The sequence below is a fragment of the Polistes canadensis genome, unplaced genomic scaffold (assembly GCF_001313835.1).
Source record: "Polistes canadensis isolate GaletaPanama2010 unplaced genomic scaffold, ASM131383v1 scaffold_191, whole genome shotgun sequence".
In the NCBI taxonomy this organism is placed as follows: Eukaryota; Metazoa; Arthropoda; class Insecta; order Hymenoptera; family Vespidae; genus Polistes; species Polistes canadensis.
The window spans coordinates 300,721-317,398 of NW_014569738.1; the positions used below are offsets into that span (position 1 = coordinate 300,721).

General features: G+C 34.4%; 1 protein-coding gene across 1 annotated transcript in view; it reads right to left on the bottom strand.

Moving 5' to 3' along the window:
- The window catches only part of LOC106789570, a 189,580-nt gene extending 175,726 nt beyond the window's left edge, over positions 1-13,854 (bottom strand). Inside the window, exon 1 of the mRNA XM_014753908.1 lies at positions 13,814-13,854. The gene's annotated coding sequence lies outside the window, so the exon portion shown is untranslated. The remainder of the gene's footprint in view (positions 1-13,813) is intronic.
- Between the last annotated feature and the right edge of the window lie 2,824 nt (positions 13,855-16,678).

The following is a 16,678-nucleotide window of genomic DNA, read 5'->3' on the forward strand; positions in this document are numbered from 1 at the left end:
TCAAACGTTTGTTATTTTCTAATTGATTATAATATTACATTGATCGAAAAGAAAAAGAATTCTCACCGATGCATATTTGTATGCATGCAAGTGGCGAGTGTGCAAGCCCCGGAGGCCTGAAAACAACAACGGGGGCAAACAACGGGGACGACGTTTAATAAAGACCTTCGTGTATTGTTTCAATCAACGCGCGAGCAAAAATGTATGTGTGTGTGTGTGTGTATGTAGTATAATGAAAAATTTCGTTTATGATTTATCACATTCGAAAGGATTTATTTGATTTTCTTTTAGCCCGCCTTCTATCTAGCAATTAAACCGCTTTCTTGCATTACCATTCATTCACCATCACCATCACCACCACCACCATCAACCAATCAACCAACCAACGTGGCTAAGGGGAAATCTTGTTCCAGATAGTAAAGAGGAAACCAATCATGTTGTCCTCGTCGTCTTTATCTTTGTCTTTGTCTTTGTCGTCGTAATTTCAATCGAAGAATGTCTTTTGCCATTAAGACGAGAAGCAAGAAGAAGACGCGTGCGTCTTTCGTTGTGCATTGTTCTTTCCGCGAGCACGAAGGATGAGAATGAGGATAAGGAGGAGGAAGAGGAAGAGGAGGTACGCTCGTCGTTTAGCATAAAACAACGTTGTTTAATGGTATTTAGCATATCCAACCTGAGCAGTAGCTTGCTGTCTGACTCGCATATATACGACTCGTGTAATACACGTTCAACGTTCCAATATCGTTCTTCCCTCTCCCTTTTTCCTCTTTTTCCTCTTTTTCCTCTATCTCTTATTTCATTTCATTCTTTCCATATATGACATAACAATAATGATATTAATTATGCTAATAAGTACCGAAAGGTCTTCCCTTCCTTCCTTTCTTCCTTCCGAGTCAAACGAACTTCCCGCTTTCGTACTGTGTTATATCTTTTCCCTTTTCTGAACTAAATATTTCTATTAAAAAATTACACAAACCGATATTCATATGATTTTCTGAATGATCAAGAAAAAAAAAACAAATAAAATAAGTGACGTCGAATAAAAAAAGAAAAACACGTTTAATGCAACACATCGTCAAGAATGATTTCCCGATTTTGCACCTGCACGCGGATCGCCGTTTCGTTTCCACACGTGTACGATATTATAATATAATCTATCTTTACTATATAGGAAGTCGTAATTCACTAACACACATTACATACACATATATAGATACTTACAAGAGGCTAAACTATACTGGAATAATGTTTTCCTTCTCAAAGAAAAGCGTCTTAGAACGATCATTTTACTTCTTGTTAACCGGACGCGTATTTCTAGCACGAAGTTCGTTAAAACCATTTGAAAGAAGTGGAAGCGAAGAAAGAAAGAAAGAAAGAAAGAAAGCAACCGAAGGAGAAGAGGGTGGTGCAAGAAGAAAAGGGGGTTGGGGGACGGGGGACCGGTAGTCGTCGCAAGAAATCCATCGTTCTTTGTGCGCGTGATTAGCGATGCTAATTCGCATTCCAGCGCGAACATAATTGGCTGACATTGTGCCTTCGTTAACCGACCATTCTTCCTTTCGCCTTGCTTCAAGTCCACTCGCGGAACGTAGAAATGCGAGTCGATAAAGGACACGAGGTATTTCGAAGGGAAAGAGAAAAAAAAAAAAGGGATTCAACGTAAGTAAGTATAGATACGTATTTCGAATATTTCTTGAACAATTATTTCTATATACTTTAAGTATATTCTATATACTTTAAGTATATTCTATATACTTTATTAAAAAAAAAAAAAAGTCATAATAAAATTTTCAGTTGCCGAAAAAAAGTCCTGATAAAAATTTAATGGGATCGAAACAAACGTTCTAAAAAAAAATTGTTCAACCCGTCCAATTTCCCTAAAAGACACTTTTATTAATAATTTTATTTTTCGATGAGATAAACAACCAATTGATTATTTCTATGCTTCAATCAATCATAGGAACAAGAATACTCTAATATAAATTATAATAGTAAAATAATTTTGTATCTACTTAAAAAAAAAAAATCTCTTCCTCCGCGAATAAGAGAAAATTTGATTAGAAATTTACTCGACAATGAATTTTTAATTAACGATAAATCAAAATACAAAATGGAAACACGAATTATCTATAACTGAAAAGTACAAGCAAGTGTGATATCAATGGTGATGGTGATGGTGCTTTAAACTTCGATACAATAATATGGATTCGAGTATGTAACAGAGAAAGCCTAAGTTCGAACATCAAAGATTTATCCGTTTCACGTGTAGTGTTCGCGAGTAAACCAGGTGCCTTGGAAAATATATCACGAGCAATATCTCAAACGTGATCGCGTATGGTTGAATCGAGCACGTGTCACACGTGATATTCTTAACCGCGTTACGAGAAACACGTGTACGTTTCGCGCCTCTGAATATGCGCATGCTCGATCACCTTTTAATTCGTTCGCATGCAATACAATGATTTCAAATAAATAAATAAGTTATCTATTAAACTTTGAGAGAAAATATATATTACAAAAATCCTATAATGTCTCTTTTATCGATAAAAATTATTTAAAAAGAATTAATCACATTTTAACCTATCTAACTCGAATGATTGATATTTTTATCAAGTACAAACTATACGACGCCTTATACAGTTTAAACATGAAATAATTTACTTCATTTTTTTTTCTTTTCTAAAACAGAAAAAATTATAGAGATTAAATTATACGCTAGTAATTATAAAAGTGGTTTCAATGGAAAAAAAATCTCTAAACAAATTCAAGTCGATCGCTGTGTTATTAAATTATCCATGATTGTAATCTTTCTTAGTAGAATGAAAATAAAATGTACCGTTTACCAATATCCTGTTATGTAACGTTGCATACATTTTCTAAGAGAGAGAGAGAGAGAGAGAGAAATAAAAAAAAGAAATAAAAAAAAGAAAAGAAAGAAAACGTTTGTGTAAGATTGAATTAATGAGGAATAGAAAGAGATAGAAAGGAGCGGACGTTGACTGTACTCATTGATAGAACACACTGATAAGAAAAGTTTACTCAGATGCAAAGTTCGCGTGGTGGGTATCAACGTTTGTTAGCAACAACGCGTTAAGGCCCACCACCGCGGATGTGTTGCAGGCGAAAATAAATATCACCTAATGATAAATGAAAATAATCGTATGACATCCTGGCAAGCCGTGTGTGTCTACTGCGCGTGGTTTCTCTCTCCTCGTAAACTCGTAATAGTAAGAAAATAGTTTCAAGAATATCCCATAAACGTACAACTATATTCCAATTAGAATTTAGCACGCAACGACTAAAATAATAATAATAATAATATAATAATCGTATTATATCCTTTAACACACAAAAAAACGTCAAATCACATATTATATTATATTTTTTCTCGACCGAGTATTATTAATGAACATATAAACTAAAACCTCTAGCAATTTAAATATTTAAACTAAACCCAGACAGTTTAGAAATCTTTCAGCTTGGCTTTACTACTATTGTCTCTTAATAAATCATCTGACAAAAATAATAAAATGAATATACATCGAGTAAAGAAATATCGATCTCGTTTAAAACGTCATTTCAGAGAAAGCAAGGAGTCGATCATTAACTAATTAATCGTGCTACAAAGTAGTAATAGTCATAGCAGTAATAGCATAGTGTTGGTATTGGTAGTAGTAGTAGTAGTAGTAATGGTAGTTCGAGAAGGAAGCGGTAAAGCTACTTTAATGGCATATTCTATGCAACGAGTCGATGGGATGGATGGTTTAGTTGCCGACTTAATCCCCATGTTTTTTCTTTTTCTCTTCCTTCCACCGTTCTTTCTCGATTTTCCCCTTTTTTTTCCCGTAAGTTAAATTTAAAAGAAAAGAAAAAAAAAAAAACACCGATTTGGATATAAATGCAAAAGGATAAAGCATCGTCGATGCATTTTCCAAACGCATCCAAGTTGCTGCTGCTGATGGTGGTGGCGGCGACTAATTTGGACAAAAAAAAACGACCGACCCGACATGACTTTACCATTAGCGGACGCGTCACTCTAGTATATCGCCTACCATTGTGATTATGCTTCTAGGACACCATAACTCCTCGGCGAAGGTGTATACATGGTCGCGCCCACGCTAAGAATGAGAGAAACAGAAATAACAGTAAGATAGAAAGAGACGATGATCTCGAAGGCTCGCATCTGCCTCGTGAGGCTGACCTTTGACATCGAAAAATCAAGATGAAATTTATTAACTATCTTGCATCGTATTGATTGTGAATTATGGGAGTGGCATGTGTGCTAAGTGCCGACCACTCTAATGCGACGACTCCTCTATTTCTTTCATCCTTCTTCCTCTTATTACATAACTTTCTTTCCTTTTTTTTCTAATTTACCTCTTTAGAGAATAAAGCATTTAATCTATCTATCTATCTATTAGGAGATAAATAAAATATTATACTTTTGCATTCTCTTTTTTTTTTTTTTTTTTTTTTTAAATTTAACTTCGGGAAAAAAAAGGGGAAAATCGAGAAAGAACGGTGGAAGGAAGAGAAAAAGAAAAAACATNTCTTTAGAGAATAAAGCATTTAATCTATCTATCTATCTATTAGGAGATAAATAAAATATTATACTTTTGCATTCTCTTTTTTTTTTTTTTTTTCTATTTACACTTGTGAATAAGAATTTCCGCATGCCATATATAATCTGGCATTGCATGACGACAATAAACTAATTGAAAATAATATTGTGTGTTAAAGTATTTTTGTAGATATTACATTTTGTTCTCTTATTATTAGTCAAACACAATGAGTAAAGAAATCGATTCGAATAATATTTTATTCGTTGATAATAACATCGTCGATTGGATTAAATAAAAAAATAGGAATCCACGTAATATACTAATGCAAGAGAATAAGTATGAAGAAAATTGAAGATTGGAGAACGGAGTACGGTTTAACGTACGATTTCCTGATTTTCGTAGCAATTTACCGCAATTTGTCGCCCACGTTTACTCGCCAAATGCAAAGTGCACGTAGGCTGAGATCTGCTGCTCGCAGCGATGCAAGCGAAAACGCGCTTAGCTTTATACCCATCGACCATAAGAGAAAGAGAGAAAGAAAAGTCCGTCGTTCGTTTAACCTACAAATCAGACTGGACTGGACTCGAGATGGGCGTGGGTGGGTTGAGAGGACTCGAACGTTCGTCCTCGAGTACGTTCCACGAATCTTTCTTCTACCGAAATCGATAAATTTTATCCATTCAATTATTTTCCCAAGTATTTAATATCTACATCATTTATCAAACACATTGTCTAAATTATCCGCAATTATCTTTACATTTACCTTGATCTCTTTTACTAATTCTGTATTAATCCTTTGAGTGGTGAATACTTTTAACTTAAGTGATTTCTGATTATTAATGTGACCACACACAGATATGCTTATATTAATAAATTATATTTAATAAATTACAATTTTTCTTTCTCACAGATATAATTTTTTCATCTGACAAAAATATTACATTATTTTAAATTCACATTGATAAACATTAGCACTCAAAGGGTTAATAGGAATTAATCTCAATCTCGCGCGTATAGAATAAAATACAAAAATTAAAAATAAAAATATATAATTGATTTATTTAGCAAACATATATTGATTTTCACATTAAAAAAACAATAGTAATTACGATTAATTGAGATTCGAAAGTTTACGAAGAATTATAATTGAAACGAATTGTTAAATTCTCATAGGTAATAGGAAAAAAAAAGTAAGTTCCTATATAAAAAGAATTTCTTATTGGTCTCAACATCAAAACGAAACGAATTCCTTCTAGTTCTACTAGGAAGTGGGACACACGTTTAAGTCGCCGAGGAATTCGACGCTATTAATTTAACCGCATTCCGATTATGTCACCGATCTCCTCCCCCTGCCGTATTCTCCTCTGTAAGTATTAAAGAAATGATTTTAAACGAGCTCCTCGTTAGTTCAATATTTTTTCTTCCCTTCCTATCTGTACACATATATATCTAGTTATATTTTGCAAGACTTCAACGTGATTCTATTTTCCAAGTAATTAATAATAGAATCTACAATTTTTCACCGTAAAAAGATGTTACATGAAAGGGAAACGTTTAGATGACTACGTCATCGTTGTAAAAAGAAATGATTCAAAGTAATAATTAGTAATAGCAAGAGGAATATATCAATAACAAGTTTCTCGAGTAATCGTTATTATAATATCAGCGCGACGTGGCCAAAAAATTGAATGAAATCATTCTAAGTTAGGTGGTCCTCCAATGGTGTTATTCGATGACGCGAGCCGAGTATCGTTCGAGTAATCCTCAAAAATAAATCTTAAGTCAAGGGGGATGGATAACCACCCCCCTTTCCCTCTCCTCCTGGTCGAGTAGTATTATAACGGCAGAGTTCGGAGGCATTAATCATTCGAAGGATTTTACATTAGCGCACTCGAGTTGGTCTATCCAACAACGTGTATGGTGTCCCCCCTTTCCTACCACCTTCCTCTCTCTCTCTTTCTCTCTTTCTTTCTCTCTCTCTCTCTCTCTCTCTCTCTCTCTCTCTCTATTAATGAGTACCGTGGTATCTTTTAACTTCCGTGCGTGCACGAGAACTACGCTAATGCGGTAGCTACTCGTTAATCATTATTACAACGTAATCAAACGGCGGTAGTGGTGCACAAAATTATCGGTTTGTAAGGTACTCTTAATAAAATTAGGGATTACGCTTTTTCCTACGATACAATTTCTAATATAGTTCTCTCAAGCTCGGTGGTCGTCGTAAATACGTTAGGTTACATTAGTATATACATAGATCTATATATATATATATATATCTGTTGTAAATAGATATACTTTTAATCGATAAATAGAGAAACTAGTTCCTTCCTTTAACGTCATCATTATTATTCCAACTTAGGAATTTGTGAAGATCGAAAAAGATCGAAAGAGAACGGGGAGATCACGTTTAAAAAGGTTCACTGAAGTTTGCCGACTCTTCCCACCATATCTCTCTGTCTCTTTCTCTCTCTTTCTTTCAATATTTCTTTCCTTTCCTCTTCTAAACCGTCCAATTACTTCGTTTCGTACGATTTACTGTATACGTCCGCCTTTCTAGACACTCGACCATCCATGAAAACGTCGTTCAATGAAAACGTTCGCCAAGTTATTGCCAACGATATGGCGAAATTGCCCGTAACATTCTAACAAACGAGAATATTTCAACGGTTTCAACGAATCACTCGAGATTATTTATGAGAAAGATAGACGGAAAGGAGTAGAACCAAGAGGAGGAGGAGGAGGAGGAGGAGGAGGAGGAGGAGGAGAAGGAGAGAGAAACAGGAGACTGGGGGGAGGGGGATAAAAACGAAACAACTAAATTGGCCGACTACCGTTTGGAGATTTCCTCAATCATTTCATCAGTTGGTATTATTATCAAACCCAAGCCGTCTCTCTGTTCTCGACGTAGGCCGAATCAATCCCACGCGATCCCATCTGACTGACTCTCGTCAACGTCGACATCCTCGTCAAACCCCCCTTCACTCCCCCTGTCATCTCATTATTTTATCTTATTTCTATCGGTTTTAAAAGATAAAACAAAAAGATACGTCTGTTTAGTCTCAGTTTACTCAGTTTACCTATTTACACACACACACACATAACAAGATAGTATTTATAATTCTTTGGATGCATCGTGTCTCGATAAAAGATTCCCCCCTCCCGCCCCAGCCATCCATGTTTTATATCGCTTTACTACGAGAGAATCTAAAGAACACAACACGACGTTTTACTCTCCATTTCTTCAGGTCATCACGAACTACCGACTTTTGCGAGAAACCTTTCCCTTTTCTAACGAACGAACGAACGAACTAACCGTAGTATCTCAGCAATTAGAATCCAGTTTCACGTTCTCGTATAAACGTTTCTAGATCTTTTTTTTGTCCCAACTAATTCGCGTGACTCTAATAATAAAAAAACAAAAGTTCAATTATTGTATATTTAAAAAGAACTCTTTCTCAATTGAATTTTATAAATAAATAGCATAATATATCTGTACAATAATATTACCTCTTGTAATTAACACACGATCAGTAATTCTTAAAAAATCGTGATAATTAATTAATACTTGACTTACTCAATTGTTATAAAATACTTTTCCACTCTTAATATTTATTATTGATAGTGCATAAAACGCGTAAATATATATATTACAATACTTGCACAGTATATACACTTTTATATATCCTATGAAAAATATACATTACATCGTTCATTCCTTCGTTCATTCGTTCGTTCGTTCCTTCGTTCGTCGACATCAATATTAAAGAGATCGATGGGGGTTTTATCAAACGAATTAATTTCATAAATTACGCGTACGAACGTGGATCGATGCCCGACACAAGATACCTAAGTACCTACGCAAGTTCTCCAAGTATCCAACCAGACTTCATTCAGTAGCTTTTTATCTTGTCCCTTTTCCTTTTTCTTATTCTTATTCTTATTCTTCTTTTTCTTCTTCTTCGTCGGACGATGAATCGAATGAGAGAACTTCAAGAAGACGACACCCCCTTCTCTCTCTCTCTCTCTCTCTCTCATTCCTTCTCTCTGAGCACCCCCTCCTACCCCCCTTTTTCGACGTTCCTATCTGTCGTATCCATCCGTTCGAATCAGAGAAAGAGAGAAAGAGAGAGAAAGAAAGAGAGAAAAATAAAGAAGAAACACACCGATCGAATCAAGTTCAAGGAGAACTTCGGCTGATCAGAATGCGAGAAACGTTTTCTATGGGGGATACCACGGATACCAAACAGAGTGCAAGTTTCCTTAGAAGGGTTGTCTTCATCTTTCTTTCTTTTTCTTTCTTACAAAACTACAAAAAAATAGCAAACAAAATATAACGAATATTCGAGTAAACCGATCAATTTGATCAACGCAATTTGACATCCTTCTTATCGATTTTCTACGCGAAAATAAAATATACAAAGATTCTATCTATATTATTTTCTATAAAATATAAAAGAAAAAGTATTTTTTAGCGACAAATAACAAATCATTTTTCTATGCATTAATGTTGCATTTAAAAAACAAAAAATGTTCCTTTTTTTTAGAAAGTTAAAGTGATGTAAATTCACTTTAACCCTAAAACTACTAGCTGAGGTATACAAATTTATACATTTTTCGGAAATTAAATGAAGATTTGATCGTTTTTCAATACTTTAATTAAGTTAAATCGATTTTTCACCGATTAAACTTTACTAAAATTGAATTTGCTCTTGACCATTCTCTTTGGCATGATAAAAACCAAACAATTCATATACTTAAAAGTCTGATTATTGCTATCAGAACAATTTTTAGGAATTAAAAAATCCACGTGGGGTAAATAGTTTGTAGTTCTAGGATTAAGGGAACGCGTTTCCGTTGTTTCTTTTTTCGTTTAAAAAAGACAAGAAATGACATTGTACCAATCCGTAGTTTTCGCGGAACGCTTTGCACTCGTTATGCACTCGAATGCATTTAACAAAAAACTCGCAGAAGAGCTTCCGTTGTCGTCGTCGTTGTTGTTATGTCGTTGGCGTCAGACTAAGAACATAAAAGTACATCCGCTCGTTTTATTCGCAAGAGAGAAAGACAGAGAGAGAAAAAAAAAAGAAATAGCCATGAAACTAGTCTACCAACGTCCATCATTTCATCGGTCGTGTCCAGAATATCTTTCACGTTGAAGAAAAAACGAAGGTCGTTGTAAAGCAAGCTCGATGTAAAGGGAGGGGGAGAGGGTTGGGTTTGGTCTCTTAAGATCTCAAAAAAAAAAATAAAGAAAAACAAAAAAATACACATTCCCTTCGACGAAAGGAAAAACTAAAATCAAGGATGGTGGTGGAGGTAGGGAAGGCAAGGGGAACTAAAATTCTGTGCGAGATCAATTTCTTTATAGTTTGTAACATAAATACAGTGTCATTTTCATGGTAAAGATAAGTAAGGAAAGGGGATAATAATTCGATGGTGATTTGTAATAACTCATTCATTTTAAACTGAGAAAAGGAAGTTACTCGCTCGTGCCATTCGCGTCAAACCTTTCCAATCTTTTTTTTTTTTCTCTCTTTCTCTTTTTCTTTCTACCCTTGCTGACCACGAATAATGGAAATGTGGCTTCTGCGGTTATTGCTTCGCCACATCAGACGAGAACGCGGGTATTTAACTATCTCAAAAGCGTGCCACTGTCGTCTTGGCATAAATAAGAATCAAGGGATGTGGTTCGCTCGTTAGGAACCTCTTTCTCCTTTTCCATTCTACACAATACTCTCGACAATGAATTTTATTTTAATTTCTAATTATTAATTAATATCATTTAATTGTGGACATCGCGTGAAACAATTTTACAAAAGTAAATAGTAATTTTTTCATTCAACAACTAACATACTAAGAAATTCTTCACGTTTATTTCTCGTGTCGTAAAGAAAGGGGGCGGATGGCTGGAGGAGGGTGGGTGGTTTTCGAGGGAAGTAATCGTCTTTGAAGATACAACATGAAAGAGAGATCGATCAGAAATTACTTTCGATGAGAGAACATTGGTACGCGTCGTTGACTGAGTTGAACGCGACAATGGTTTGCGTGGGTGGCACACAAACGTCCCATAGAAATATATATATATATATATACATTTTTTTTTAATATAATATAAATTAAAAATATATATACATAGATTAAAATTCGCTTTTGTCATTATTTCATATAATAACACATTAAATTTTGGATTTTAGTAGACAGATCTCAATACATTTTTTAGAACAATAATCGATCACATATATATATCATATACTTTATATATTTCTACTCAAGAGAGAGAGAGACGTTCTTCCTCAAAGGTGTTTAGAAATTTAAGAGAGACGATTGGCTCGGCACAAAACAACGGAGGAGTCATTGTTTTATCGTTGAAAGAACCGACCAATGCGATGACGAAGCATCGAACCTCCTGGAGTCCTGGCTCGAGCTACTCTTGCACAACGATTCAATTGTTTATAAATTATGCAACTACCTTCAGGAACGGCGCCGAGACCTATTTTCGATCTTTACGGTTAGACTCGTGTAAAAGGGTTACGGTTACAAAATCAAATAGAGAGAGTTAGATAAAACACAAAATCTTACAATTTTTCGAATAGTTTCTTAAACTTTATTATTCGATATCAAACAATTTTCGCTATGCATAAACGATTTCATCAACGAATAAAACAACCGTAATCGGTATCACATATTATTGAAAAAAAAGTTTCTTTGTTTTATCAAGAAAAAAAAATTAAAATATAACGATATACAATCTAAGTTATTTTCTAACTAATCTCACAAACTAAATTCCAGACGAACAAACAGACAGACAGACAGGCAGGCAGACAGGCAGACAGGCGAAAGATTATCGAAGGATAGTCTCGTAAGAAACGGCGCCTGTGTTCATGAGAGGTTTACCACAAAGACGAGACAGACAGACAAACAGACAGACGAACAGACGAACGGAAGGTTCCGGGCTGAATAAAGACACGCAAAAGACCACCTAGAAAGCTCGCCGCGTATCTAGTTCTCGAATAGTTCGAGTTAAAGTCGATTTAAGAGTATCCTAGACTAGACGTAAAACGTCAAAGATTTAGTCGATATTGAAAATTTTATCGTCTCGAAGGTATCATTACTTTTTCGTTCCCTCCACCCCCCTGATCCCCCTCCCACTTCATCCCTCCAAACGTTTTCATTTTATCTTTGATACGTTCAAAGTCGGAAATTTTGTATTTTTCTTCTCTCTCTCTCTTTGAGAATTACGAATTGAACACGGCCGCTATTCGATGTCGTATCGATGGATGAGGAAATGCAGTAAGTATTTGTTTTCTATCGGGGTTGAAGGTATAGAACTGAGATAGAATTTAAGAGAGACGAGAGACGACCACCATGTCGCGAACGTTAACTTTTAGCGTTCTCTCTCTCTAGAGAATTTTAGTATCGTTCATGGACGCCTCCGTAGTTGTCGTAAAGATCAGGATTTCAGTGTGATGCCAGTCGCATTTAAACCGAAAGACGGCCGCCGTTTGTCAGATGTTCCGTTCCTGTATTCTTTCGAACTAGGAAATGCCACCATCCCTGAGAAGAAGAAGACGAAGACGAAGACGAAGAAGAAGAAGAAGAATAAGAAAGAAAGAAAGAAAGATAACGGGTCTTTGCTAAATAATTCATCTTCATTCTACATTCAGCAATCAACGACGACGACAACGACAACGACAACGTAAGCTTGCTTCGAGAATCGAAAATCAAAAATCGATTCCTACGTAAGGGCTACTACAAACTTCGTAATATTTTTTGTCCATGGTAAAACGAAGATAATAACGAGAGCAGCATTTGTCGCGGATGGTAAATTAATTGGCATGCAAGAGAAAGAAAGAAAAGAGAGGAGGAGGAGGAGGAGAGTCTTCGGTTCTTGTCGCCCGAGGTTGGCCAGTGTCGAGGTCCCGATTCAACAATGGGGCTCCTCTCTCAGAGAAAAATCACCGCACACGAAGAAACTGCATACACGTTTACGTCCAAGAGAAACAGGTAAAGGTAGACGAAGACGAAGAAGAAGTAAGTAGAAACGGCACGCGGTTACATTAACAAACAATGGCACGAAGGGGTTCGCGTATGCGTTCATGCTCGAGGAAAGAAATGATGCTCTCGTTGCCGGACGAGTTCTCTTCTTCTTCTTCTTCTTCTTCTTCTTCTTCTTCTCAGAGACGAAGAGAAAACGTTCAGAAGAGAAGAGAAGGAAGAAGAAGAAGAAGAGAAATCGACGTCGAGAAACGGAAGCTAACCAACCAACCAACCAACCAACCAGTCGCTGCCTGCCGCCACCGAGTCGTTGAAACTTCAGCTAACGAGATGTAACCGCGGAAGAACGTTCCTTTAAATCCTTCAAGATGTTTGTAAGCGGCTCGTTTTACTCATTTCCAACTGTAATCTCCGAGTAAGAATTTTACGAAAACGTTTTACGCGCGACCAGTTGTTACTACTACTACTACCATCTCGAATAATACATAAGGAATAATTTGTCTGTTAAGAGATGAAAGGGTTAAAAGGATTTCGTAACAGATTTTCAAGGTTCTTCTTATATGAAAGTTTCAAATGAAAAACATGGGGGGTCTAAAGTAGTCGACTACTCTTTTTTCCTTTTATCTCTCTTTCTCTCTTTTTATCCCAACCTCCTTACCCCTACACCCCATACTCTTTCTTTCGGTCAAAGATTCTTCTTCGTATGTATGTATGTATGTGAAACGCGTCTGGTCCCTTCATTAGAATAATTGCGTAGCGCGGGATGATTAAGTGTTCCCTCTACAAGCTTAGACGGTACACGTATGAATTCTTTTCTTTTTTTTAATTATTATTCGCTTAGACGAATATACGTTGGACGTAAATGATTTCGTAGTTACGTATTTTTATATGTGTGTTTTTTAATCGTCGTCGTCGTTGAAATGAATCAATAAAAAAAAAAAAAAAATCATCATCATCTTCTTCTTCTCCCCATGAATTTGATCTTACATGTACATATGTACGTATATGCAATATAAGTATTATATATCTTTTTTATAAGAAGACAAAAATTTCTAAACATGATCCCGTTTAGTACAAAGGTCACTTCGTCGAGGAAACTTCTCCCACGCTGATATCATTTCTATTATTATCATCTTTGTCCCGTGTCCGAGAATGACATCAGCTCGTAGTCCATACCGCGAGAGAGTTAGCAACCACTATGAAATACTATGACCCAAACCGAAATAGTAGACTTACTTATTTACTTACTAACTTACTTTGTTGCTTGGTGGCTTGTTGCTGGCTTGCTGCTGACTTGTTTGTTGGCTTGCTTGTTTGCTGGCTTGCTTGTTTGCTGGCTTGCTTGTTTGCTGGCTTGCTTGTTTGCTGGCTTGCTTGTTTGCTGGTTTGCTTCGAGGATCTTGAAGAAGAAACAGGAAGCCCTAGCGAAAGCAAGGAGACTCGTGTTGGAATGGTAAGAGGAACAATGAAAGAAGAAGAAACGTCCATTCATCCAAACGTAACACCACGACCAAGTTCCCACGAATCTCCTACATGCTTTCGAAATTTGTACTCGTCGTCTAACGGCTAACGCAAATAAATGAAATGAGAGCGCTAGAAATAATTCAAATCCTTTCATGAACAATGATATATTACTATCCTACGTATCTATCTTATCGTTATATTCTAAAACACATTAATATAATCGTAGGTTTATTACTCTCTCTATCAATGAATTAACAATTATTTTATTACTCTATAATTTTTAATCTACTTGCATTTAATGTTATATTTAATATGTCGAAATCTAATAGAGAACTGATTTAAAAATATTTATTTAATTAATCGCAACATTTTTTATGTTTCTATTTCGGTTGAGTAAAGAAATTAATTCACTCTAAATATAAAAAATCTTAACGTGAACTTTTCATAGAAATAACAAATATGTGTACTTTACAGAATTGCATTCTTTGACATTTTATGCACTTTAAATGTTCGATTTATAACATGAGAGGGAATTCTATACGTAGAACAACTTATTATTACTTATATAAACTATTATTACTTATTATAAACTTATTATTTAAACTTAATATAAACGTCAGGATTGGGTCAGGTTGATAACGATGAATATTTAAGTTTTATTTGGACAATACTGCTTCATGAATCCTTTCAACAATACATGCATACAATACAATTGCAAATCTTTAATCTTCGCCCAAGCTAAAAAAATCTCGAATACCAAAAATTAAAAGTATCTGCATACATGCATAATATACTTTAAATATTATATTATGTATATACATAGATTTTATTTTTTAATAAATTATTTGATAAATTTAAATATAAACAATGTGTCAGAAGGACCAAAAGAAAGTGAATAATATAATTAAACATTCTAAATAAATTTAGATTGAATTTAATACAGCCATTCGCCCGGTAGTACTTGCGTTACATAGTTTAGAATTTGATTAGGATAATTCGCAAGCAATACCGACCCAGGTCTCACCACGAGGAGGTTGCTGTGTCCGGAGACCCCCGGGCTAAGACTCTACTTTTACATTGATTTTTTTAATTAATTTCATTTCATTAATCATTTATTAAAAAGAAATTTCAAAAATTCAACACGAAAAACGAGCCACGAATCTAATCATCCAACTTATTTATTAAAGTTGGATGAGAAATATCATGAACATCGTTTCAAATCGACCTACTTACCCGAATTACATTCCTAAATTAACGCAAACATGCAAACGTTTGGACATATCATAGATTCGATTGAAATTCAAATATAATACAGAAGTTCTTACGTTCTGATTTACATTCGACTGAAACTTACAATGTAATAACACGCAAGTTGTTACAATAGGAACGCACGAATTGATGTCCACTGACGTGCATAGAATATTATTTTAATGATAATAAAAAATTCGCAAAGTTATAAAAAAAAAATATCCCTCTCATGTTATTTTAAAACCTGATAAAAATATTTTAATTTCTCGTTGAATTATTTTATTCTTATTATTAAATCTACATTGTTTAATCCTTTTTTAAAAAGAAAATAATTTAAAAAATTCTTTTTGCTTTACTCATTTTATCATCACGATAAACTATCTTATTATCTTGCAATGTAATTTATAATTCTAACTTAGCAGCTACCAATGAAAATGTCCTGATAATAAATGCATAATTGACATACTAAACAAATACCAAAAATTTGTTCACGCACCCATACATTCATACATTCATACACTTTCTTAAACAGAAAAACCAACACAACGACTATTACGAGAACATAAACTAGAAACAGTGGAATAGAATCTTGCCAATATCGATGACCCTAAAACAAAAATAAATTTTATATTACTACGATGTAACTTATACGTAATTTTTATTAATTTACTTTTATATCTTAAATGATTACATTACAAACCTTGGAATACTATTGCAGAAATTGTTGTAAATATCCATTGATAAAATGGTATTTTGCAATATTAAACATTACAGGTTGAAAATACAGTACACTTTCTATAACAAAAAACTAGATAAAAAGGGCATGTGTGGGAAAATAAAATTCGATGTACGATCCACGATCAAAACTTTTCAATTGGATTATTTAATAAATAATGAAATTGAAAAAATAAAGAATTTAAATGACCAAAAAGTGGACATTACAAAATATCGAATTCTCGATGCATTAAAAAATGTGTTTTTCTATATTTAAACACAAGTGAATATAAAAAAATGCATGTCTCGGATGCATGCTTCTTTCAATATACAAATGTATGAATAGAAAAATGTTTCTATTTCATACAAAATTATTAATCGATTAATACAATTACAAATACACATAGAAAATTATTCAAGACACATTATGAAAAACTTAAATAATTATGAATATATCACAATATTTAAAAATTAATAAACATCGGTTTCTAAGAACAAAAAAAACAATATTGCACTTTGCGTCGTATTACAAAATGCATACGCAATTATGTATATCACCATAACAATAACCATAACGAAATCAAATCTATGTTTGATCGATAGAGTCCATAAATCTATTACTTAATTACATTTATATTAAGGCGAAATATGCAGTTACATCGACGAGTGTCTGATGTACATATTACACCACTTAA